Here is a 24,755-nt window from a genome sequence, read left to right as displayed (position 1 = left end):
CCTCCCAAGTGTCCCTCTTTTGGAGGAACAGTCCCTACTTTTAAACTCTTTGTCCCTCTTTGCCCCTTACATGTCTCTCTTTTTTGACCTAGGAATTAGATTTGCATTAATACGTTTTCTATGTTTCTCTAGAAAGTGTGTGGTTCCTTACTGTATAATAGACCCAATAGACGTGCATGTGGTACACGCTGGATCCTAAAAATTGTTATATTCAACTTAATCTTGTGACATTATGGCCCCTTTCACACATGATCTCACTCATGCAGACTCTATGGTCCCATACACACTGTAGGTGTTATAGATCCATTTTGGGACCATGTTCTGTGACACAAAAAATGATTAACCCATTGTACATCCACGTCACCTATATGACAGTGGGTACCTGCAAATGCTGACAGTTACTGAAACACATTCGTAATCCTATCTGCAGTTGCGGTTCCATAATCACAGACAGGGTTACTGATGTGTGAATAGGACCTAAGGATGGGACATACAGGATCTGCTGCAGATTTGCAAGTATCAGTGTAACTTAATGCATAAATCTGCAGCATATCCCAAAAGCGTCCCTCTTTGGCCGTCCAAAAAGTTGGGAGGTATGGTATATAGATCTTGCTTGTGATGTCCCCGGTTTTCAGCAGAAGATGACAGCAATGCAACGGAGGCCTGGCATGGGTGAGTTCACTTGTTTATTATTTTCTCTCACCCCTCCCTGCCTACTGATTTTAGTGCTGGTTGGACTTCTTTAATAACATTAATTTAACTTCTTCTTAAAAAATAATTAGTATACAAAAGATGGATACAAAAATTTTACAGAAAACAAAGGGTTTTGGATCTTCATATTGGGAAAATCATACCCTAAGGGTCTCAAAGCTCTATTACACATGGCACTTATGGGCCAAACAGGACAATATCGCTCTAAATCAATGAACAAGCAAATTCTGACCGCTCTGACTTGCTAAAAAATCCCCTATCATACAGCTCCCTGTATAATAGGGGATTTGCAGCTGATGGCCAGTTGCAGGAAATCACATTATTATTATTATTATTATTTTATTTTTTATTATAAATGACTATGTCACTAATAATAATGGAATGTGTTTTATTACTAATGCCATCACAGGGGGTTTCTTGTGTAAAACCTCATCTTTGTATCCATGTACATTTAAGGGTGAGCACCCTAGAAACGTATCAGAGGGTGTAGGGGTGTACCTGCTCTGACTGCTGTTACCACTGACACAATGAGTCCTGTTTATATGTCCCTGCTTTTAATGGATCAATAAAAGTAAAGTTTTATAAACATGTGCTGGGTCAAATTGGGCTGAATGTGGAGATTAGCAGTAGAAGGAAGCTGCAGTCCTTCAGGTTCTGAGGTGAGTTGAATACTATTTGCATTTGAAAGCTGGGAAATAGACAGGAAAGGAGAATAGGAAAGAATATCAGATATTGACATAGAAGACTGACGACAAATCGACCACCAGGTCTATCTAAGCCTTACATTATTTCCCTTTTATTATTAGCTTAGTATAGACATATGTTTATGCCAGGCATATTTACATTCACTTACATGTTTTCCAACCACATCTGCTGGAAATGTGTTTCAAGTATCTTCTACAATTCCCGTTAAACTACAGTATATAGTTAGTGTTTAGGTATAGTTTGAAACAGGTATACTATTTTATAGCACATTTTAAAGGAGTAGTACTTGAGGAAGGCTCAGGATTGTCAGAGCTTAAAAGTTGTTTTTTATATGCAATGGCTAAAATAAAGTAATTTTTTTCACCGAATTGATGCTGTCTCCACACCCTGTCTTTTGTGTAATGCAATGGCACTTAAGGCCATTGCATTACTGTAAAATACCAAATTACCCAGATCCCAGTGATAGGTTCTCTGTAAGAGTCTCCTTGTTGCCCATAGCAACCACTCATAGCTCAGCTTTCATATTCCCAGAGCAATAAATTTCCCTTAGTGTCCTTACTAGCCCATAGCAACCAATAAGAGCTCCCCTTTCACTTTACCAGGGCGAATATTATGTTGAAAGCTGAGCTGTGATTGGGTCTCTTACAATAGCACACACACACCCACACACCAGGTTTTTTAGTTTGGGCAGAGTATGCTCCTACAGCCAGTGAGAGCTCCTGCGTGCCGTCCACCTTGGTTGTAGTTCCCCTTTCCTCCTCACCTCACACAATAATGTGTGTACTGCAGAGCGGCCATCTTTGGGGAGCAGAGCTGACAGGCACAGTGTAGGAGAGGCGGTTTATGGTGTTTATAGTGCCCCACATTATCATTTTTACACACACACGTTTGGACACCTTACTCCAAAGTATAGAGACATATAAAATCTGGTCTCTAATAAATTTCCCCTATGTCTATTTTCTTATAACAAGAAGAACACATTTTTTGGCAAATACAAATAAAACATTTGTTGAAGTTTTTAAATCATTCGCTGTTGGCGGTAGGGATGCCCCTCGGATCGTGGTGTGGGTGGTGGGGAAGCCACTGAGCACTTCCTTGGAGATTATGGCGATGCATTTCCTCAGCATCTCGCTACTGGAGAAGCATTGCAGGATCAGTCTGATGCTCTGTAGGAAGCCGATCAGCATCCTGCTGGTGGTGTTAGTCCAGGACAATATCTGACTCGCAGTGATCAGACATGAGAACCTGTCGCAGCGGCTGGTCACCCAAGTGAGTAGCTGGAGGGTTGTGGCAATCCACAACAGCTTCTCATTGATGCTGCTCAGTATGGCTTGCAGATCGCTGGTGGTGATGTTAGAAATCCACGTTATCAGCTCGCCGGTGGTAGTGGTGGTGATCCAGGTGGTGGTCGTCGTCCAGATCTGCAGTAAGCTGCTGCGGGTGAGGGTGGTGGTCCAGATGATCAGGTCTCTGGTGCTGCAGATCCAGTTGATGAAATCACAGGTGGTGGTGATAACACTCAGCCGCTCTACAGCAGCTGTGATCCAGGCTAGCAGGTCACTATTAGTGAAAGTCCATCTCAGCAGGCAACTAGTGCTGGATATCCACCTGAACATATCACTAACAGCAGTCAGACAGCTAAACAGGCCAGTAAAGGCAGTTGCTACGCTCTGATGATGGCTGGTGATGGAAATGAGGCTGATCTGGTCACAGGTGGTCCTATTCCAGTGGGGGCAGGTCTCCAATGGTGATGTTTGGACTCTGCATTTTGAAGGTGCTGGAGTTGCTACACTGCAGGTTTCTGGTGTTTGAATTGGGCCTGTGTAGGTTGGTGGTAATCTTTGATGGTACTGTTTGGCCACTGCAGGCCCCTGGTGATGTTGACACAGCTGAGTGGGTCGCTGATGGAATTATCCCAGCTCAGCGGGTTGAGGAAGTGTTCAAGCGGTAAGCGGTTGTCTGGTGGAAATACAGCCCACCAGATTTGGAACCAAATAGCACAGGAGGGCATGGACGTAAGGGCATGTCACAGTAGGTGGGCCAAATAGGAGACTGACAAGAAGAGGAGACCGACAGCTGCATAGTTAATTGCGTGGCCGTGCAGCATTGGGGCCGGGCATGGAGGGGGTCGGGACCGCCCCCTCTGGCATTTGCCAGAGTTGCCCTATGGCCAGTCCGGCCCTGACAGTGACAGGGGGACTGTACAAAAGCCACTTCCTGGAGGAAAAGAAATAATAGTCCTGAATGAAGACAGTCTGCATCAGCACATGCATGATGGAAGGCTTACAATAGTAGCTAGCTCGGCCAATAGAAGCTGAGCAAGCTACATCAAAGAGGGGCTAAACTAGGGGGTCGGTGGGCTAGAGGTAGGCTGATTAGGGGATGGTCAGCCCCCTAAACATCATATTATGAGGCCTATGTGTTGATACACTGAACAAAAATTTATAGAACTTCTGGCGGAGGGCAGGACAAGGAAAAACTACAAGAAGACAACAACACAGGTAATAGCACTACATGACAAAGTTATATAGCTTAGTCATGTGGTGCTAGTTCCACAAAAAAAGCTTAACGCAGTACTACCCCTTTAATTCTGGGGGTACATATATAGACGTGACATGTTGACGTGAAATTATTTTCTTTCCATTTTTTATTTTTTCAAATTCGGATAATTTCGCGTTTAGGGTGCCCATCATTACAATGATGGCTGTTTGTACATTATTCTAGTTCTGTCAGTATTTTGGTCAGTCTCTTTGCAACCAAAAGCAGGGGTGGATTTAAAACTCAGAAACTGTGAAAATATTTCCTTTATAATTTTGCTCTTTCAGTTCCACTCTTGGTTTTAGTTGAGAAAAAGACTGATAAAAGTCTGACGGAAATGAGTGAACATAGCCTATAGAGAAAATTAAATAGTTAATTTATTTTGATTGATCATATTCTCTTTAAGGGTAGCTTCACACATACAGGATTGCAGAGGATTTCACGCTGCAAATTTTCATTGTGACAAGACAGCGCACTGATTGGGTGAATGGGATATCAGGGAGCCGAGAGCTACAGAAGCAGGCCGGAGTGCTGATGGGTAACGTATTCACTAGGCAACAGTGGGTTAAGGAAGACCGGGCTTTATATACTAGAATGAAAAATCCACTGTGAGTATGTAAACCCATAGAAAATAGCAGAACAAAGGATCACAGTGGATTTCGCTGTGGAACTCGCAGCGTAAAATTTTTATATGTAGGTTTGAGGTACTCTGCAGCAAAAAAAATTACAATAGAATGGTGTCACTCATGATGTGACCTTGATTGTTCTCCACGGGGGAAAAACCTGTCCAACCCTAGCCTGACAATGCTTGACACAATGGGAAATATTTCCTATTGCTCTGTAAATCTCAGAAAGAAGCAGATAGAGCTTCACAGTGGCACTCCTGCAAACCACTGTATTACAGCTCAGTACAATCTCCAAATTATGTGGTGCCTTACTGGACTCAGCTTTTATGTAGAGGCATACATTTTTTTCTTTTTTATCCTATATAAATAAATCTGTGTCCTGCTATCGAGGCATTGTGCATATTATTGGATGGGGCATTATACTGATATCAATGACGATGTTCCAGTAAAACACTTGGAGAATGGGCAATACCTAAGTGATAACACAAGAATAACAGGAAATGTGTCCCTCTTCTCAGCAGAAAACTGAGATCAGTCTTTTATATAACCACATTTCCACGTTGTATATTCAGACTTGAATCTGCAAGGATTAACGGTAAGTCCTTCCTAGAATTCACTTTATCGCCGCCATTGCTGCTTAATCTCACAGACTGGTAATTTGCAGTTCACAATATGGAGAATATGCATTTGTCTCATCCATAGTAAAATTAATAGTCTTCCTCATATTACCCACTGTTATGACTGTGCCTTCATGTATAGCTGGAGACACCAGTTAATCACACTCCTTGCTCTCTATTTCCCTGACTCTAGGCTCTTCCAATCTTTATGAGGTCTCTTGTATATTGCTCTTTATATTTATGTCTCCCTAGAGCTGTTAACACAACATAGTGTGATCATAAAACAGATTGTTACAGACACGGCCCCACATAAAGATCATGTACTGTGAAGAGTGAGACGTGCAGATGCTGCCTAGCACTTATCATATAAATGGTTACACACATCATATACCCTTTGTATTAATGTCCCATACATAAACTAGACTTAGGGTTTCTGTAATGCCCTCTTATGACGCATGGCCTCTTCCTACTGGATGATATTCGCTACAGCGCGTATAGTACAATGTCTGGCCAAGCTGTTTTACACACTATTGATTTCATTAGTAGACTAATTTCTGAAACACATCAGATCCATAAATACAGATGATGAGGGAAGTGCAGATTCAAGCTTGTAAATGGAATAAATTATCCTTAAAGGGGGTTTCTAATTGATAATAAATCCAGATAAATACAGGTAGTTTATTAATATAACTAATTACTGTCTATATGGTTCTATGTAGCTGACATTGCAGCTTATACGCACAATTGAAATTGAGAGGAGCTAAGGAGTAGCAAACCAGGCAAAACTTTTCACTGGTCTCCAGTAGATACATTAATTCCTTTCCTCCAGTCTTATTCCTTCTGTCCTGCATGAGATGAGTTTCTTACCACAAATGGAGACTGAATGGAGTGCTGGATAGAGGAAAACAAAAAAACAGCATAAAATTTACTTGTATTCATGCATGCCATATCCTCTTGTGGATGGTGGACAACAGTAGGAACCGCTTGTCAGTGGATCAAACAGTCCTCTCTACTGGTGGTGTATCTAGGCCATTGGGAGCCTTTTTGCCATGTCCCCATTCCCTCACATCACCACTGCTTCCAACCTCTTAATGGAACTTCCAAGATAGGTGGCGGTTTGTTGTGCCCCCTCTTAGAGTCTGTCCACTGCGTAAAGTGTTTTTATGTGCATTCCAGAGGTTATGTCTCATCAACATCAACTATGTCTCACCAACAGGTACATTGTGCAAAAGTACCCTCTTAGAGTTTATAGGGCAGGACCAAGTGTCTAATCAGATCACCTGGGACATAACTGCAAGCCGAGATTTGCAGCAACAGGGCAATACAGTCATGGCCAAAAGTTTTTAGAATGATACAAATATTAATTTTTTCAAAGTCTACTGCTTCAGTTTTTAAAATGGCAATTAGCATATACTGCAGAATGTTATAAAGAGTGATCAGCTTAACAGCAATTACAGTACTTGCAAAGTCAATATTTGCCTAGAAAATGAACTTTATCCCCCAAAACACATTTCAGCATCATTGCAGCCCTGCCTTGAAAGGACCAGCTAACATCGTTTCAGTGATTGCCCCATTAACACAGGTGTGGGTGTTGATGTGGACAGGGCTGGAGATCAATCTGTCATGATTAAGTAAGAATGACACCACTGGACACTTTAAAAGGAGGCTGGTGCTTGGCATCATTGTTTCTCTTCTGTTAACCATGGTTATCTCTAAAGAAACACATGCAGTCATTATTGCACTGCACAAAAATGGCCTAACAGGGAAGAGTATCGCAGCTAGAAAGATTGCACCTCAGTCAACAATCTATCGCATCATCAAGAACTTCAAGGAGAGAGGTTCCATTGTTTCCAAAAAGGCTCCAGGGCGCCCAAGAAAGACCATCTCTTAAGTGTTTCAGCTGTGGGATCGCGCTACCAGCAGTGCAGAGCTTGCTCAGGAATGGCAGCAGGCAGGTGTGAGTGCATCTGCACGCACTGTGAGGTGGAGACTCTTGGAACAAGGCCTGGTCTCAAGAAGGGCAGCAAAGAAGCCACTTCTCTCCAAAAAAAAAAGAAAAGGGAACAGACTGATATTCTGCAAAAGGTACAGGGAGTGGACTGCTGAGGACTGGGGTAAAGTCATTTTCTCTGATGAATTCCCTTTCCGATTGTTTGGGAAATCTGGAAAACAGCTTATTGGGAGAAGACGAGGTGAGCGCTACCACCAGTCTTGTCTCATGCCAACTGTAAAGCATCCTGAAACCATTCATGTGTGGGGGTTGCTTCTCAGCCAAGGGAATCGGCTCTCTCACAGTCTTGCCTAAAAACACAGCCATGCATAAAGAATGGTACCAGAATATCCTCCAAGAGCAACTTCTCCCAACCGTCCAAGAGCAGTTTGGCGATCAACAATGCCTTTTCCAGCATGATGGAGAACCTTTGCGATAAAGCAAAGGTGATAACTAAATGGCTCAGGGAACAAAACATAGAGATTTTGGGTCCATGGCCTGGAAACTCTCCAGATCTTAATTCCATTGAGAACTTGTGGTCAATCATCAAGAGACGGGTGGACAAACAAAAACCAACAAATTCTGACAAAATGCAAGCATTGATTGTGCAAGAATGGACTGCTATCAGTCAGGATTTGGTCCAGAAGTGTATTGAGAGCATGCCAGGGAGAATTGCAGAGGTCCTGAAGAAGAGGGGTCAACACTGCAAATATTGACTTGCTGCATTAACTCATTCTAACTGTCAATATAAGCTTTTATTACTCATAATATGATTGCAATTATATTTCTGTATGTGATAAAACATCTGACAAACACATAAAAACCAGAGGGCAGCAGATCATGTGAAAATATAATATTTGTGTCATTCTCAAAACTTTAGGTCATGACTGTACTGTTTACATTATTATTATTATTATTATTATTATTATTATTATTAGTATTGTCATTTTGTCAATGAGTGTAATAAAGACAAACATGTGGTAATTTGTAGGTGTGGATTATGTGCAATATCTGGATATAAGCAGTTTACTGTCGTCTTTCAGAACAGCAATGTGAAATGACACATACAACAGTATACCCTAACCTGTTCTGTATCTGCAACTGGTTACCAAACAACCCCAAAAACAATTCAATCAGAGAAATGCTTTTCCATATATTTTAATATGGCATATGGATCTGTTACTTTAAAGTGTCACTGTCACTTCACAAAACTTTTGACATGTCATGAAAAATGAATCCAACAGCATCCAGTCTTTAGGAGAATCTTCTAATCTTTATTGTGCTCACAAGCAGATATGACGTTTCGACTCGAGTCTTTTTCAAGTATTTGTCACTCATTGCGAGTCGAAGCGTCGTATCTGCTTATGAGCACAATAAAGATTTGAAGATTCTTCTGAAGACTGGATGCTGTTGGATTCATTTTTCATTCCTGTATGCACACCCAGTTACTGAGATAGTGGGCCACAGCGTGCATTCCCACATCGTGCTATCTAAAGGACCATCTAGTGTTGTTGGACCCTACTCTCTACTAAATGTCGTAGCGACATGTCAAAGGTTTTAATCAGTCTGGGTCTGAGATAGACCTGGGAGAAGACATGCTGCAGCATGTCCTTTCCCGTCTCTGTGTCACGTGATCAGTCAGACTTATAATGGAGCTCCATGAAGCCCGACTGATCATGTGACATACTGTAGCCAGGAGAGGATGTGCTACAGATCGTCTTCTCCCAGCTCTATCTTCCAACCAGTATGGGTCTGAACACTCAGACCCGGACCAATCAAAACTTTTGACATGTCTCTATAACATATCAAAAGTTTTGTGACGTGACAGTGACACTTTTAAGTTCCAGCAGCCAAACCCTTGACAAATATAATAGGAATATTTATATAGCGACAAAATATTCCACATTACTTTACAAATATGGGGTTAAGGTCAAACTGACTTCAAAACATCTTAATTTTATATCAGAACAATTTTTTTTAAATAGATCCTTTTGAATGTTTTACATCCATCATGGTGCCAGTAAAAGCTGAAATTAGAGGGCGGTGTGAACAGGAGAAAAGAGGCTCCAGCTCAGCAGTTCACCTCGTAGTAAGTAGTAGCTTTTCACAGCTGCAGGATACATGGGGTCCAGCTGACCTGACCACCAGGTGGGAGATTTCCAGAAAAATAATAATTCTAATAATTCATTAAAGTATGTCCGTGCAAAAACTTTGAAAAAACAAAAATAAAATTTATGCATTTTGGACCTTTAAAGCCCCTTTAAAGGGAACGATTATTGGAAAAAGAGCATTGATAGAAACACTCAATCTCAGTAATAAGCTAAGTCCTGTGTAAAAGGGCAAATGGGCAAATAAATTGTTTGTTGGATCACATCTTTTGTGCGGCCAATAAGATCATCATTATTGCCCTATGTAAACAGAGGATGTGTGGCCAATAATAATGAGGCTATTTGTTTGTGCGGACTAGACACTCGATTAATTGAGCCTTTTAAAGGTTCTGTAAAACAAGTGCTCATCACAGGGATCAGCGCTCTTCATCTGAGCCCCTCAGCCCATGTACAGGGGTAGTTAGTCATGATGAATAGAGTGTGTCAGTTATCTTTCCTCCCTACACTGTGTTATCACCTCACTCCTCACTCTCCTATACAGCAATGCCTTATTGCCTCTGAAGATCTCTCTGCCTCCTTCCAGTTCTCTCTTCAACCACCTGTTCACCTGACACTCTCATCACCTCCTTTATCTTGGTAGTGCTACTATACTCCCATCTATTCCACACTAGATTATTCAGGTGTGAAAAACAAGGAATTACATATTACATTGTTCAGCCTCAGATCCCTAGAGCTGTGAGAAGAGCAGACAGTTTGCAGAACTGCTTATTTTCTGCATGAAAGAATAGATATCAGACATACACAGTGTGCACACCAAGAAAACATATTCATACAAACAGGGTGTGCCCGGCATACAACCAATAGACGGCAGAAGGAAGAGTAACATACTGCCTAGGCATTAATAAAAATTCATGTACAGCCATACTCTAAATCAGTAAGATAAAGCAAGAAAAATACACTCCAAACTGAAACTCTATGCAATGGTATCTAGGATGTTCATTTGAAAGTAGTCAGAGGTTACAGATGTAACAGTTCTACCCTCCTTTTAGTACCATGATTGTCCACAGACAGTGATCAGTCGACGAGAAAACACCTGATTGTCAGCTAACACTATTTTTTGCTCAAGGCAAAAAAATGATCATTAGTCAGATGTACATTGTCCTGTGTAAACAGGGTGAGGCTGACAATGATAAAAGTGAAGAGTGACAGGAATGATGCAGTGATTGTTCTTACAGCCCTGCCTGCACAATGATTGAATGGTGTAAAAGGCCCCTTAAACCACCGCCAATCTGTTAGATTATTGGCTCATGTATCAGAATAGATCACCCCATGTAAAAAGGCCCTTAATAACATTGAGAAACATTGTTTTAGAATAGGGATGGGGAACCTTCGGCTCTCCAGCCTCAAAACTACAATTCTCATCATGCCTGGACAGCCATCCCTGCTTTAGAGCTATAGTCTCTGAACTGTGGCGCTCCAGCTGTGATAAGAAGGATGCAATCTGTGGATTCATAGTGGTCTTAGGTTTATTTTCCATTGCTCAATCTTCAGCCATCCGCAGCGAGATTGGTGCTTCTCAGCACCGATCAACGAGATTGGTCCTTCTTTGCAGTGTCTTTACATGGCATGATTAATCGCATGGCCAGGCTGCACAAATGATCGTTGTATCGTTCGTGTGGCCATTAACATTTGTTGTTTTCGGACACATCTCATGTGAGAAATGTGCGGATGATAATGAGAAATTTTACCGCCACACAAAAGATTCCCAGTTTCCCACTAATCTCTTACATGGGCCAAATTTTATTAACCATAGCTTACATTAGATATTTGTTTTATTTGCAGCCTTTATACAGTACATTAAAAGCTTGCTGGTAAAAGGTGGGTTCACTATACAGGAAAAGTATTGTTTAGGACTAGGTATTGCTAACCCAGGGAATCTCAGCAACATGGCCTGATGTTTTTTTTTACTGAAACTTAGAATTAGAACCTATTCTCCAAAGCACTTGTTTACCCCTTTATATTACTAGTGCAGCCTGTGTAGCATAACCTGTACAGCATATCACAGCCTCCATTCACTGCATAGTACAGCCAGTCCAATGCGCTCTGCAGCACAAATGTATAGCAGAGCTCTTGTGACATGAATTACATTGTCTGTGCAGCAAACCCTGTATAGTGTAGACCTTATAAAGGCTATATTGTAACACAATCTGTGCCTTACATTCTTTACTCCACTACATATATAGCACAGCCTTTATATCACAACCTGTATAACACAGCCACACAGCCTACATGTCACAACCTGTATAGTACAGCCTGTGCAGCCTCTGTATCACAACCTGCATGAGCTGTATGTCTTTCTCTTATACAACACAGGGTGTGTAGATGTAGACTAGACACCAGAATAAAGCTTCTATTGCAAAGATTCCTGGTATTGCCTATTTATTGCTGAATACAGTTTAAAAAAAAATGATGATGATGATGATGAAGAATGATGGGAAGATAATAACACTTGATCTATCATTCCATTAAAAAGGCAAATAAGGGAAAACGAGGTAGTTCAGCCCTGTACATTTCTTCAGATTTTGTATTAGTGTGGAAAAGCAAAATCCCAGCTCCAAAAACTACCAAAATCCACCAAACAGGTGTGTGCACCAACATTATAATACATAGTTCTGCAAGCACTGTACAGACAGCAGATGGATAGATAGATAGATAGATAGATAGATAGATAGATAGATAGATAGATAGATAGATAGATAGATAGATGGAAAAGATTTTTTCCATGGAGGTGTTCTTATATAAATAGCTAATCTTTATCCATTTGTTCTAGCCAGATGGAAGGAAAGCACAGGGAGATGACAGGGGTGGAGGGCTAGTGGGAGCTGCCTATGTATATTCATACCCACACCCTTATTACACTGCTGCCTATTTCCCTTGTCTCTGGAGTATTCTAAGCTGTCGAGAAATTAAAATCTGGTAACAAAATCAATTATTTATGTCTCTTCCTGGAAGGAATGATGAATAAGGGGGATACAGATATGTGGAGTTAACCCTTTAGACTCCGGAAATCTCCAGACAGATGAAATAAATAAATATAGGTGTGTGTCTAGCACGATTCACCAATCTGTTGGCTTGCAGCTATTTACATTCTATTACCCTGACAGGGGATGTAAACCTGGCATAAGGGATGAGAGGTGCAGAAGAGAACTGCAGAGGGAGGGGTCAGGGCACATGGATGGGGTGGAGGGACACTCTCTTGTGTCATTAATGTTTCATTTTATGTGCTGAGGGGGGTTCCTGCAGCTTTAGCCCACTCACAGTCTTCAGTAGTTGGGGTGGGGTGTGGGAGTGGACTAACCATAGTGCACAGTTTACTGATGGGAAGCTGAGAGAACCCACAAACCCCTAGTTATTTCCACCATACCCAAACACCTGCTGCCAATGTAACCCTATACCCAGCCTATTATTGTCCCTACTTCTGTCAAGTTCTAAACTTTGTCTAGCTGTGATACTGGAGCCCTGACACGCACCCTGGAGGCACAGACAGGAGGTAAGGCTCTGCTTTCTAGGAATGGCCATGGGTGATGCATGCAGATGGGGCTGTGTGTATAGAGAAGTAACATGGCATGTGCCCAGTGATTGATTAGCACTGTATACAATGTACAGAATCCTAGACACAATGCAGGCTGAGGGCTCCGCTATTGTAATGGGTGATAGTGATCTGAGCAGGGATTACACTGAGGATCGGGCAGGCAGCTGCAGGATCCGATTCTTATCTATCCTCCGAGGAGATTTTACCTCCAACAAAAGCAACACGTTGTGACTGCAACAATGTATTCCTTCAAGTGGCTGCGAATGAATCGGGGAGAATTTATTGCAGCACCGCGGACAGCTCCTGATGGGTTCAATGAGCCTCCGCCGCCTTCTGCCTCCCCCAGGAGAGGACCCTGCTGCTGCTACTGCTACTGCTGCTCTATGGCTGGCTACATTCACAGACTAGTCAGAATAGTCATCACCCATTGTCTATGGCTACAGTCTTTTCCAATGCATATGAATACAGACGTGTATGGAAGTATCATATGGATGAGAGGGAAAGTCCATATGGAAGAAGTATACACCTAGATGTGTATAGGTAGATACATTATATATGCACGATGACTTCTATCTAAATATATTTCTATATGTGCCACATGCCCATATGTATGCACTTAATGAATCTGCTAATATATGCATACTGTATGTAAATATGCGTATGGATGTCTATATGCACATATGCATGCATGCTGGTGTGTGTGTGTGTGTGTTTGTGTGTGTGTGTGTGTGTATATATATATATATATATATATATATATATATATATATATATATATATATATATATGTGTATATATTATGTAAGCGTTTATGTTCATATTATATGTGATCAAGCCCACACCTATCCCCCTACATACATGTGGACTATATATTTCTATGTGTATGTATATGGATTAGCCTGTTAATATATGCACACACGTGCTGTTCTCTCTCTCTCTCTCTCTCTCTCTCTCTTAATCTCCCTATCTATCTATCTATCTATCTATCTATCTATCTATCTATCTATCTATCTCCCTATCTTCTATCTATCTATCTATCTATCTATCTATCTATCTATCTATCTATCTATCTATCTATCTATCTATTATCTATCTCCTATCTATCTCCTATCTATCTATCTATCTATCTATCTATCTATCTATCTATCTATCTCCCTATCTTCTATCTATCCATCTATCATCTATCTATTTATCTATCTATCTATCCATCCATCCATCTGTGACACTGTATCTTTGCAGCCTTTTATACAAATATCTCCTCGATTATCCCTGTGTAGTTTCTGTGCCCCCCTTCCTCCATTACTCCCCCTCTCCCCCTCTGTTCCTCTCTTCTCCCTCTGTATGTTTAATGCATGTATAATTCCCTTGCATGTCTGCATTAGTTTCTTTCTGCCCTCTCAGCATGAGACCACTGGGCCATTGAGAGCAGGACAGGCTGAATCTATCCCCCCAACCTGCTCTCTTTGTGGCTGCAGCATTTAAGGTTAATTTAGCAAATGACTGGGACAGGACAGAGAGAGCATCCCTGACGCTGGCAGAGCTGAGGGCTAGAGTTAAGAAGAAAAACAAGGATTAAGGGAACAGCACATTTTCTTGCTAGCCTCAGGCACTGTGTCAACTTTTAAAGGGCTTTTTTTAATGGAGATGTGGGCACCAGTGTGTTTTCTCTGGGGAAGGAGGGAAAGTCATTATTGAAGTGACATTTACTAGGGCAGGTTACATGAAAAGAGGAATGTGGAAATTAAATCAACAGGAGGAGAGAAGGGAGGAAATATGGGCTCCAAACTAATGGATTGTGGATTAAAAGAGGGCAAAGGGACATTCATACTGATGGAGATGAATGGGAGGGTATAATGGCAATACAAATGAAATGCTAACAATTCTACCGTCCAAGGGAAAGAGCAAATTAATTATATACTAGCAGATGATGATGATGATGATTATGATTATCACAGTAATGGGCTTTAGGGTGGGGGTGAGAGTTTAAGATGGTAGACAATGACTTGGAATCTTCAAGTTTGGCTCTAGAACGTGTGCCAAGGTCACAGAGGACAAAGCCGGAGCACATCCTCAGCACTTATAGGAAACATATGGACACAATCTGGGACTTCCACATCGTGATACATGCTAGATACAAGATGCATACATACATACTAAATACAATAAATTGCTCTATAATAAGAGACACACATAGATACACGGATAGAAACACAAAAAGGTTACATAGAAAGAACTAGATGTTGAAAACATTTGCATCGTACATCAGTAGGTGTTACAAGAGATAGACAGACAGACAGACGGACAAGTAGATGGCAGGTTTCAATAATTATAGATAATATAAGCAGCGTTCATCCCAGGTAGAAAAAAAATAATAATAAATAAATAAATTAATTAATTAATTAATAAATGCTTTAACTATACTGAAATAGTGGTAAGCAATACACAATGTATATTACAATGTAATATACGTAAAAAAAAAATAAAATATATATATATATATATATATATATATATATATATATATATATGTATATCCGTCTAAATATAATAAAGCATATACATCCGTCTAAATATAATAAAGCATTTTTATTTACTTTGCTTTACTATGAGAATATAAAACATTTAAGTTCTCCCCTAACTTTCCATCTGATTACCTTATAAAAGTATTTAAGCAGTGTCATGTATACAGTATATATATATATATATATATATATATATATATATGCGTGTGTGTGAGTGTGTTTCGTGTTCTCTTTGTTGTATCCGTAATTTCCATCCACAAACACAAGGATGGAACATTCTTTGCTTAGATATAGATTTCTTTAGATTTCACATCAATGTATAGTTGGGGCGGCTGTGAATTCCACTATTTTACTATTGATTTGATTGATTATAAATGCATTTGTCATAGAGACATTAGCACCCTCGGAATTAATGTATAATATAGGCAAGGGGGATATATACACCAATAATAGAAATAAATACAGACTATATCCCCGGTCAGCCAGCCTTCCCAGCAGGACATCATAGAAAGAAAAAGGAAATGATTTATCCCATACTGAAAAAGTAAAATAATGGGAAATACTTAGTGCTTCAATAAACTATTGGATTCTAGAAATGGATGGATAAGCACACATACAGCCAAATCATTCATGTAATATGGAAGGTATATCTTTTCCTCCTTATATATATTCTATAATAAATCTCATTGTATTTTTCAGATCCAGTATTAAATCTATTTTATATTTCCCAATATACACGATCACGTGCACTAATAGGAGGTAATTCTTATGAGCATCATATCTATATTACACCCTTGTTAAACATACAATAGTGATCAATACAAATAGTATGTACACCGACTCTCCTATACATATTATACTTGTATTCATCATCACTGAATGAATGTTTCCTATATCCAAATTATAATAAAACTTGTGCTGTATTGCGGTGATTGCAGAAGGTGGAGGTAGTATTAGGTGCAATACTCTGCAGGGTGCTCTGACTGTTCCTCCATTAGAAGCCCAGTGATTACACGGCTGATAAGCTGCAGTCATCCTGGACAAGATAATAGAGACACTTCTCTCATAGTGACAATGTGCCCTGCTCTGTGTAGCATGGAGGGATTAGCAGTGGATGGTGCAGGGGAGGGGGAGGCTGCCATTGTTCTCCTGAATGCACATTCCACAGGCACCTGTTGTCCCGAGCTGTCTTCTCCAAGGCTGGAGAATGCCACTGGAGTGCCTACCCATTGCTTTTCACTGTCAATGACCATGTACCACGTACACAATGGCTGCACTACATTTAATACAGTTCCTAGGCTGATACATTTTTATTTTATATTATTATAGCTTTTTATAGTGACAGTGTATTCGTGCATTAATTTTCATTGCTATATATATATATATATATATATATATATATATATATATATATATATATATATATATATATACACTTGTCTATAGTGGTGCACACTGTGTGATATATTTCCCACTTTTCTCCATGTCACCTCTTGGTAAAGCTAACTTTTGTGCAGCATTTTGTAAAATTGTGGTGTGGTGCATTATTAGTATATCTGGCAGAATTCATTTTAGCCCAGCCCCCATGTTCCAGACATGGCTGGATTCAGGCACATTTCTCTTTGCAAATATTCCCCTATGTATTCTGTTTTACCTTGTACTTACACAAACACTTCTTGTCTTGATGCAGCTTTTCTTTTCCATTTATCCTTTTTTTTAACTACAGAAATTTTAGTTTATTTTTAGTATCATTATTGTGGCTTACTACAGATGTAATTTTAGGAATACGTCAAAGAACTACATTTTATTGCAGCAGATTAAGGGTCCATTTACACAGAAGGATTATCTGACAGATTATCTGTCAAAGATTTGAAGCCAAAGCCAGAAACAGACTATAAACAGAGAACAGTTCATAAAGGAAAGCCAAAAAGTTTTCCTCTTTTCAAATCCATTCCTTGCTTTGGCTTCAAATCTTTGGCAGATAATCTGTCAGATAATCTTTATGTGTAAATGAGCCCTTAAGGCAAACTATTAGCAGATTAGGACATACTAAGGGTCTATTTATACAGAAAGATTATCTGACAGAAGTTTTGAAGCCAAAGCCAGGAATGTATTTCAAAAGAGGAGAAATCTCAGGCTTTCCTTTATGACATGATCTCTGTTTATAGTCTGTTTCTGGCTTTGGCTTCAAATCTTTAGCAGATAATTAGAGATGAGCGAACCTCAAGCATGCTCGAGTCCATCTGAACCCGAACTTTCGGTATTTGATTAGCGGTGGCTGCTGAAGTTGGATAAAGCTCTAAGGCTATGTGGAAATCATGGATATAGTCATTGGCTGTATCCTTGTTTTCCAGACAACGTTAGAGCTTTATCCAAGTTCAGCAGCCCCAGCTAATCAAATACCGAACGTTCGGGTTCGGATGGACTCGAACCCAAACCCGGTTCGCTCATCTCTACAGATAATCTGTCAGATAATCTTTCTGTGTAAATGGACCCTAACCTACTGGTATCAGGTAATAGTGCTTGTTACGCTGATCACTATGGTACTACTCTTATCTTCCTCCACCTCCACCAGGCAGCTCTAGTAATTGCACCTCCTAATAGCTATTCTTCATCTAATGACGTAGCTTGTGCAAGTACAGAAATCTTGCTTTTGTGCAGTAACATCTCAAGCATGGTGGCCTCGGATTGTCACCACACAATTTTTAAGATTTTCATGCTTGAACAACCTACATCACTACACACAATGGAACAAGATGGCACAAGAGTTCAAACAACCTCACTTGCAGAATCCTACAATAGAAAATATCCCAAAAAACGTACCATAGTACTGTATGAGTCACTTTAAGAGGCAGTTTTCAGAGGAGCGTATACTGAACTGCAGAGCATTAATTACAGTCCCAAAATTGCATTGAAAATGGAAAGAAAGACTGCTGCACTTACAGAGCTCCATTAGTTTTATGGAAAATTCACTTAAACTAGAGCTGAGCTGCAGTTACATGCTGCCACCACCACGCAATGAATGGTGACAGACTACATCAATTGTGTAGTGATCATTTACTAACGAGGTTAGATCATCAGTACATTTTGCCTGGAAAGCCCCTTTAAGGTAAAAATTTATTTGTATGCACTGACAATTTTGCATCATATGGCTATGTTCACATAGCGTATTAGACTGGCCGTTCCATGACCCGGCCAAGTCACGAAATGGCTGGTCTCTGAAAAGATCATCCCAGCCGGTACTGCGGTACCAGCCTGATGATCTTATCAGCTGCAGTGTTCTGATGCGGGCGCATCCGTGCGCGCCCGCATCAGAACTCCCCACAGCACACTAAGGAGTGAGTGGCCAGATCCCCTTGCTCCATAGTGTGCACTGACATGGTTTTCTGCGGCCGCTATTCAATGACTAGCGGCCGCAGAAAACTGACATGTCATATAACAAAACCTGCAAAGTGTTTGCAGCCCTGACTTCCTTGAATTCTATGTCTGTGTCCAGCTACCATTTGCAGGTCATCCGGTCATGACCCCTAACCCCAGAAAGAAACTCTACAATCTTGGCCACTATGAGTTTCATTTCCCTGCAAACTGCTTCCACTGAGTGTTGTTAGAATTCCCTCTAACAAAGTAGACAGACCAAGGGACATGGGAAGTAATGCAAGGGTTTTGCTTGTGCTATGTAGGGATGAAAGCCTATGTACGTCAGCTGAGCCTGTCTGTGTGCTGTAGAGGGTCCACACTGTGCCTGAAAAGTAAACCTTTCCTTTTATTTCTTACCACACATATAGTAAAGCAGTTTCCCCCTGTATGGTTTACCAGTAGCACCAGCACTAAAATCACCTTTTCACCAATCTTAAAGGTTAATGTAGTAAAACCTAACACGCTTTTGAAATAGTTTTCAAAGTACAGGTACCATTCAAAGTTTCAGCATGTCAATTTAGGGTCCAGATATGTTGCACATTAAGGCTATGTTCAGAGAGAGTGTATGGCTCATTGTGTGCATATAGATAGACACTTCCATCTCCGCCATGGATCTTCAGTGTTATTGGTGGTGTGTTTTTTATTTTTTTATTTTTAATTTCAGGTTATGACCCATCTGTGAATTTTGATTAAATTTCTTTCCCTGTCAGGTTTGCAGTGTGCCATTCTCTTTTCACCTTGTGAGGCTATGTTCACACAACGTTTTCACAGCTCTGTTAAAAATGACGCCCGTCATTTTTTGCCTAAAATAATGGACGTCATTTAACTGTCTGGTCTGCAATGACTGGTGTTGGTACATTATTCTAGTTTATGTGGACTAATTGGCCTTTGGGTGTGTCTTAATTAAAAGCCCATTGAATTTAATAGTGAAAACGGTTAAAGGACAGTGGAAAAAAAAAATGTGTGCGAACAACAAAAAAGAACGACCGCGCTTTGCAATAGACGTCCGAAAATAATTGTCATGATCATTATTTTGACGTTGAAGACAAATATAACAATGGTGGGCACAGCTTTGATAAATCAAATAAATATATTAGGGTGCCAACAGCCGACACAGCTATAAAAAGTTGCACACCCATAAATGACAAATGGAAAATCTTTATTGATACACTCACAACAAAAAAACATTAAAACCAATTAAAATCGTGGCCAAAAAATGCCACATGAATACATATGTGCCCCCACAATATTTGGAGCTTCATAAAATATACCAGGTAGGGATGTAAACACCACAATAATAATAATAGGACTTATCAATCAATGATTCCAAAAATGTAACAAAAAGGCAGTCCGGACAATATCATGAAATAATCGGTACAAATATCTAAATGTGCAGAACAATATACTGCCCAGAATAATCAGCAGTCAGACCACATGATAAGTCCACCCTGGTATACAGTCCTGGTATATAGACCAAATGATAAGTCCACCCTGGTATACAGTCCTGGTATATAGACCACATGATAAGTCGCCTATAGGTTTTTAATGCTAAGTGTTTATAGGTGACTGTATACCAGGGTGGACTTATCATGTGGTCTATAGGTGACTGTATACCAGGGTGAACTTATCATGTGGTCTATAGGTGACTGTATACCAGGGTGAACTTATCATGTGGTCTATAGGTGACTGTATACCAGGGTGAACTTATCATGTGGTCTATAGGTGACTGTATACCAGGGTGGACTTATCATGTGGTCTATAGGTGACTGTATACCAGGGTGGACTTATCATGTGGTCTATAGGTGACTGTATACCAGGGTGGACTTATCATGTGGTCTGACTGCTGATTATTCTGGGCAGTATATTGTCCTGCACATTTAGATATTTGTAGCGATTATTTTCATGATATTGTCTGGACTGCCTTTTTGTTACATTTTTGGAATCATTGATTGATAAGTCCTATTATTATTGTTGTGTTTACATGCCTACCTGGTATATTTTATGTAGCTCGAAATATTGTGGGGGCACATATGTATTCATGTGGCGTTTTTTGGCAACTATTGTAATTGGTTTTAATGTTTTTTTGTTGAGAGTGTATTAATAAAGATTTTCCATTTGTACTCCATTTATGGGTGTGCAACTTTTTATAGCTGTGTCGCTTTTTTCTTTGATGGAACATTATTTTGACGTTGAGCAGACAACGGCTGTTATTTAATACATTGTGTGCATTGGACTTCCGTCATTCCATTGACTTTAATGCATTTCATTAAAGTCAATAAAATCTTAGCAAAAACGGACATCTTTTTAAATAGCAAAAGTGGCCACCTTTTCTCTTGTTTGACGTTGTGTGAACATAGCCGTATAATGGATTTAATGGTAGTCTATGGGATGTTCGAAATTTGAGATTTTTTTTTTAACCCAAAACTTTTGTATACTTCTCCACAACTTTCTATTTGGTTTGTTTGGAGATAGCTTTGCTCTTCATGTTGCTAGATAAGTGATGTGGCAGAGTCCACTCTTAACAAGTGTATTTATTCTGACATCATGTGACATTGATTATACCCAGCTAAACTACACTGAGCTTATTTAGTGACTTCTCAAGTTAATTGGTTTGACCAGACTTATATATATATATATATATATATATATATATATATATATATATATATATTTTATTTTATTTTATTTTTTGTGTGGGGGGGGGGGGGGGCATTTTCATAACAAAGGGAGGCTATATATATTTGCCTTGTGTGGCATCATGATGTAAACTTGCATAGTTGACCATTAGTGAACCACATAGCACTGTATGCATCCACACTCACAATTCACAATTTATAATTTTTTTTTTATGCTAAGTGTTTTTTTATTCCACTGTAACAATGTAGACTATATTGTTAGACCCATTATATAACATCTCAAGATTTCGTAATTTAAATATCTTCAATCGTTATGTGTAAGCATAATTATGATTGTATAGCTATACCCCTTTTAGATGGTGTGAAACTTTACTCTGTAAATGGATTTAATCACATTGGATACACAGTACCTTTAGAAATACTAAGCAGATACATCACATATACTTTGCTGGGAGACCCAATGATCACACATATTAGTTATAATGTTTCCATAGAGTTATATCATTGGAACAGTAGTGTGCTCACTCCACTTCTTGTGCCATTCTTACTCAGTATGGCTGGCAGTACAAAGGCAACAGCAGGGGTACTACCAGGGGCGTAGCTAAAGGCTGATGGGCCCTGGTGCAAAATGTTAGCTTGGGGCCCCCCCATCTCACCCGATCAGGCAAAGTCATATCTAACGTTATATCCAATTACTCTAATGTGCCACCATGTTCTAATGCCCTGTCACTGCCTCCACCTCATGTACTGCACTACTGCCCCCTATAATTAATGGACTGTACTGTGTCATTGTCTAATCATTGTATTCCAATCTTTGACTCTCCAGCTGAAAAACTACAACTCTCATCATAAACTGCCAGTTGGATATGATGGGGGTTGTAGTGCTGCAACCTGAAGAGCCACATGCTGCAAAACTCCCATAATAACCTATCAGTAGGGCACAATGAAGTTTGAACTTCTGCAACCTGGAGAAGTCACCTGATGTCACCTGCAGTCCTATGTAACACCACAGATAACACAGTGATATCCCTCTGAGTACAGATAATGTAGATATAGACCCCTGTGTAGCCCCCCCCCCCACAGTATAGACCCCCTGTATAGACCCCCTGTGTAGCCCCCCCATAGTATAGACCCCCTGTGTAACCCCTCCACATTATAGACCCCCTGTGTAGCCCCCACAGTATAGACCCCTGTGTAGCCCCCCACAGTATAGACCCCCTGTGTAGCCCCCCTCCCATAGTATAGACCCCTTGTGCAGCCCCCCCTCATAGTATAGACCCCCTGTGCAGCTTTCCTCATAGTATAGACCCCCTGTGTAGCCCCCCTCCCATAGTATAGACCCCTTGTGCAGCCCCCCCTCATAGTATAGACCCCCTGTGCAGCTTTCCTCATAGTATAGACCCCCTGTGCAGCCCCCCTAATAGTATAGACCCCTGTTCAGCCCCCCCTCATAGTATAGACCCCCTGTGCAGCCCCCCTCATAGTATAGACACCCCTATGCAGCCCCCCCTCATAGTATAGACACCCTGTGTACCCCCCCATAGTATAGACCCCCTGCGCAGCCCCCCTCATAGTATAGACCTGTGTAGCCGCCTCCAATAGTATAGACCCCCTGTGCAGCACCCCCTTTTAGTATAGACCCCCTGTGCAGCCCCCCTCATAGTATAGACCCCCTGTGCAGCCCCCCCTCATAGTATACACCCCCTGTGCAGACCCCCTCATAGTATACACCCCCTGTGCAGACCCCCCCTCATAGTATACACCCCCTGTGTAGCCCCCCCACAGTATAGACCCCCTGTGTAGCCCCCCCCATAGTATAGACCCCCTGTGTAGCCCCCCCACAGTATAGACCCCCTGTGTAGCCCCCCACATTATAGGCCCCCTGTGTAGCCCCCCCACAGTATAGACCCCCTGTGTAGCCCCCCACAGTATAGACCCCCTGTGTAGCCCCCCACAGTATAGACCCCTTTGTAGCCCCCCTCCCATAGTATAGACCCCTTGTGCAGCCCCCCCTCATAGTATAGACCCCCTGTGCAGCTCCCCTCATAGTATACACCCCCTGTGCAGCCCCCCTCATAGTATACACCCCCTGTGCAGACATGTCAGCTGCCGAGGAGGAGCGAGGAGAAGTCCAGGCGCCGCGGTCCGCTTTCGGCCAGGGCCGGCATCCCGTAGGCTCACTGAACTTAAAGAGGTCCGGCAGCCGCAGCCATTCAACTGCACGGGGGGGGGGCCGGGCATATGCCCCCTGGCCCAGCCCGCCCCTGCCGCGCCCCCCCCGGATTGGGGGAGCACAGGAGGAAGTAGCAAGGGGGGCCGTGCGGGCCCCCCTAGCGTAGGGGCCGGTCGCCATGGCGACCCCTGCGACCCCTATAGCTACGCCACTGGGTACTACTGTATATTCACCTTAGTTGTCAACAGTGTATATGCTACAGCTGATACCATTTATATATGCTGTTACTGGTGCTGTTATATATACACCACCATTGGTAATACAACTTAGTCAGTATGGCTATTTCACATGAATGCAATAAAATCGTTACTAGAATATACAGTATTCACTATGGCTGGTACTATTGTAAGTACACTGTGGCTGGTATTATATAATCACTATGGCTGGTACTATTGTAAGTACACTGTGGCTGGTATTATATAATCACTATGGCTGGTACTATTTTAAGTACACTGTGGCTGGTATTATATAATCACTATGGCTGGTACTATTGTAAGTACACTGTGGCTGGTATTATATAATCACTATGGCTGGTACTATTGCAAGTACACTGTGGCTGGTATTATATAATCACTATGGCTGGTACTATTGTAAGTACACTGTGGCTGGTATTATATAATCACTATGGCTGGTACTATTGTAAGTACACTGTGGCTGGTATTATATAATCACTATGGCTGGTACTATTGTAAGTACACTGTGGCTGGTATTATATAATCACTATGGCTGGTATTAATATGGCCACTTCTTTATGGGTCCTATCACATATTATGTTAAAAGCACTAATTTATTGTGGTGTCTTATAGCAGGATTGTCTATATTGCCCATAACAACCCATCACAGCTTAGCCTTCATATATTAATAAGCTCTGGTAAAATGAAAGCTAGCCTCTAATCGGTTGCTATGGGCAACCAAAACAATCCTACTATAAGACAGCATGATAAACCTCCCCTTTAATGGTGGGTTCACACGTACAGGTTGCAGCAGATTTAACGTTGCGAGTTCCACAGCGAAATCCGCTGCAATCCTATGTCCTGTCATTTTGTATAGGTTTACATAC

General features: G+C 41.0%; 1 protein-coding gene across 3 annotated transcripts in view; it reads left to right on the top strand.

Moving 5' to 3' along the window:
• The window catches only part of LOC138799671 (immunoglobulin superfamily containing leucine-rich repeat protein 2-like), a 120,414-nt gene that overhangs the window by 64,010 nt on the left and 31,649 nt on the right, over positions 1-24,755 (top strand). Inside the window, exon 1 of one of the 3 annotated variants that reach the window (XM_069981166.1) lies at positions 12,625-12,845. The exons of the other annotated variants lie outside the window; for them this stretch is intronic. The gene's annotated coding sequence lies outside the window, so the exon portion shown is untranslated. Of the gene's footprint in view, positions 1-12,624; positions 12,846-24,755 lie in introns of those variants that run through there. 3 annotated transcript variants of the gene reach the window in all.

This window comes from Dendropsophus ebraccatus, chromosome 1, assembly GCF_027789765.1.
Source record: "Dendropsophus ebraccatus isolate aDenEbr1 chromosome 1, aDenEbr1.pat, whole genome shotgun sequence".
Classification (NCBI taxonomy): Eukaryota; Metazoa; Chordata; class Amphibia; order Anura; family Hylidae; genus Dendropsophus; species Dendropsophus ebraccatus.
This window is presented reverse-complemented; position numbering and strand designations above follow the sequence as displayed.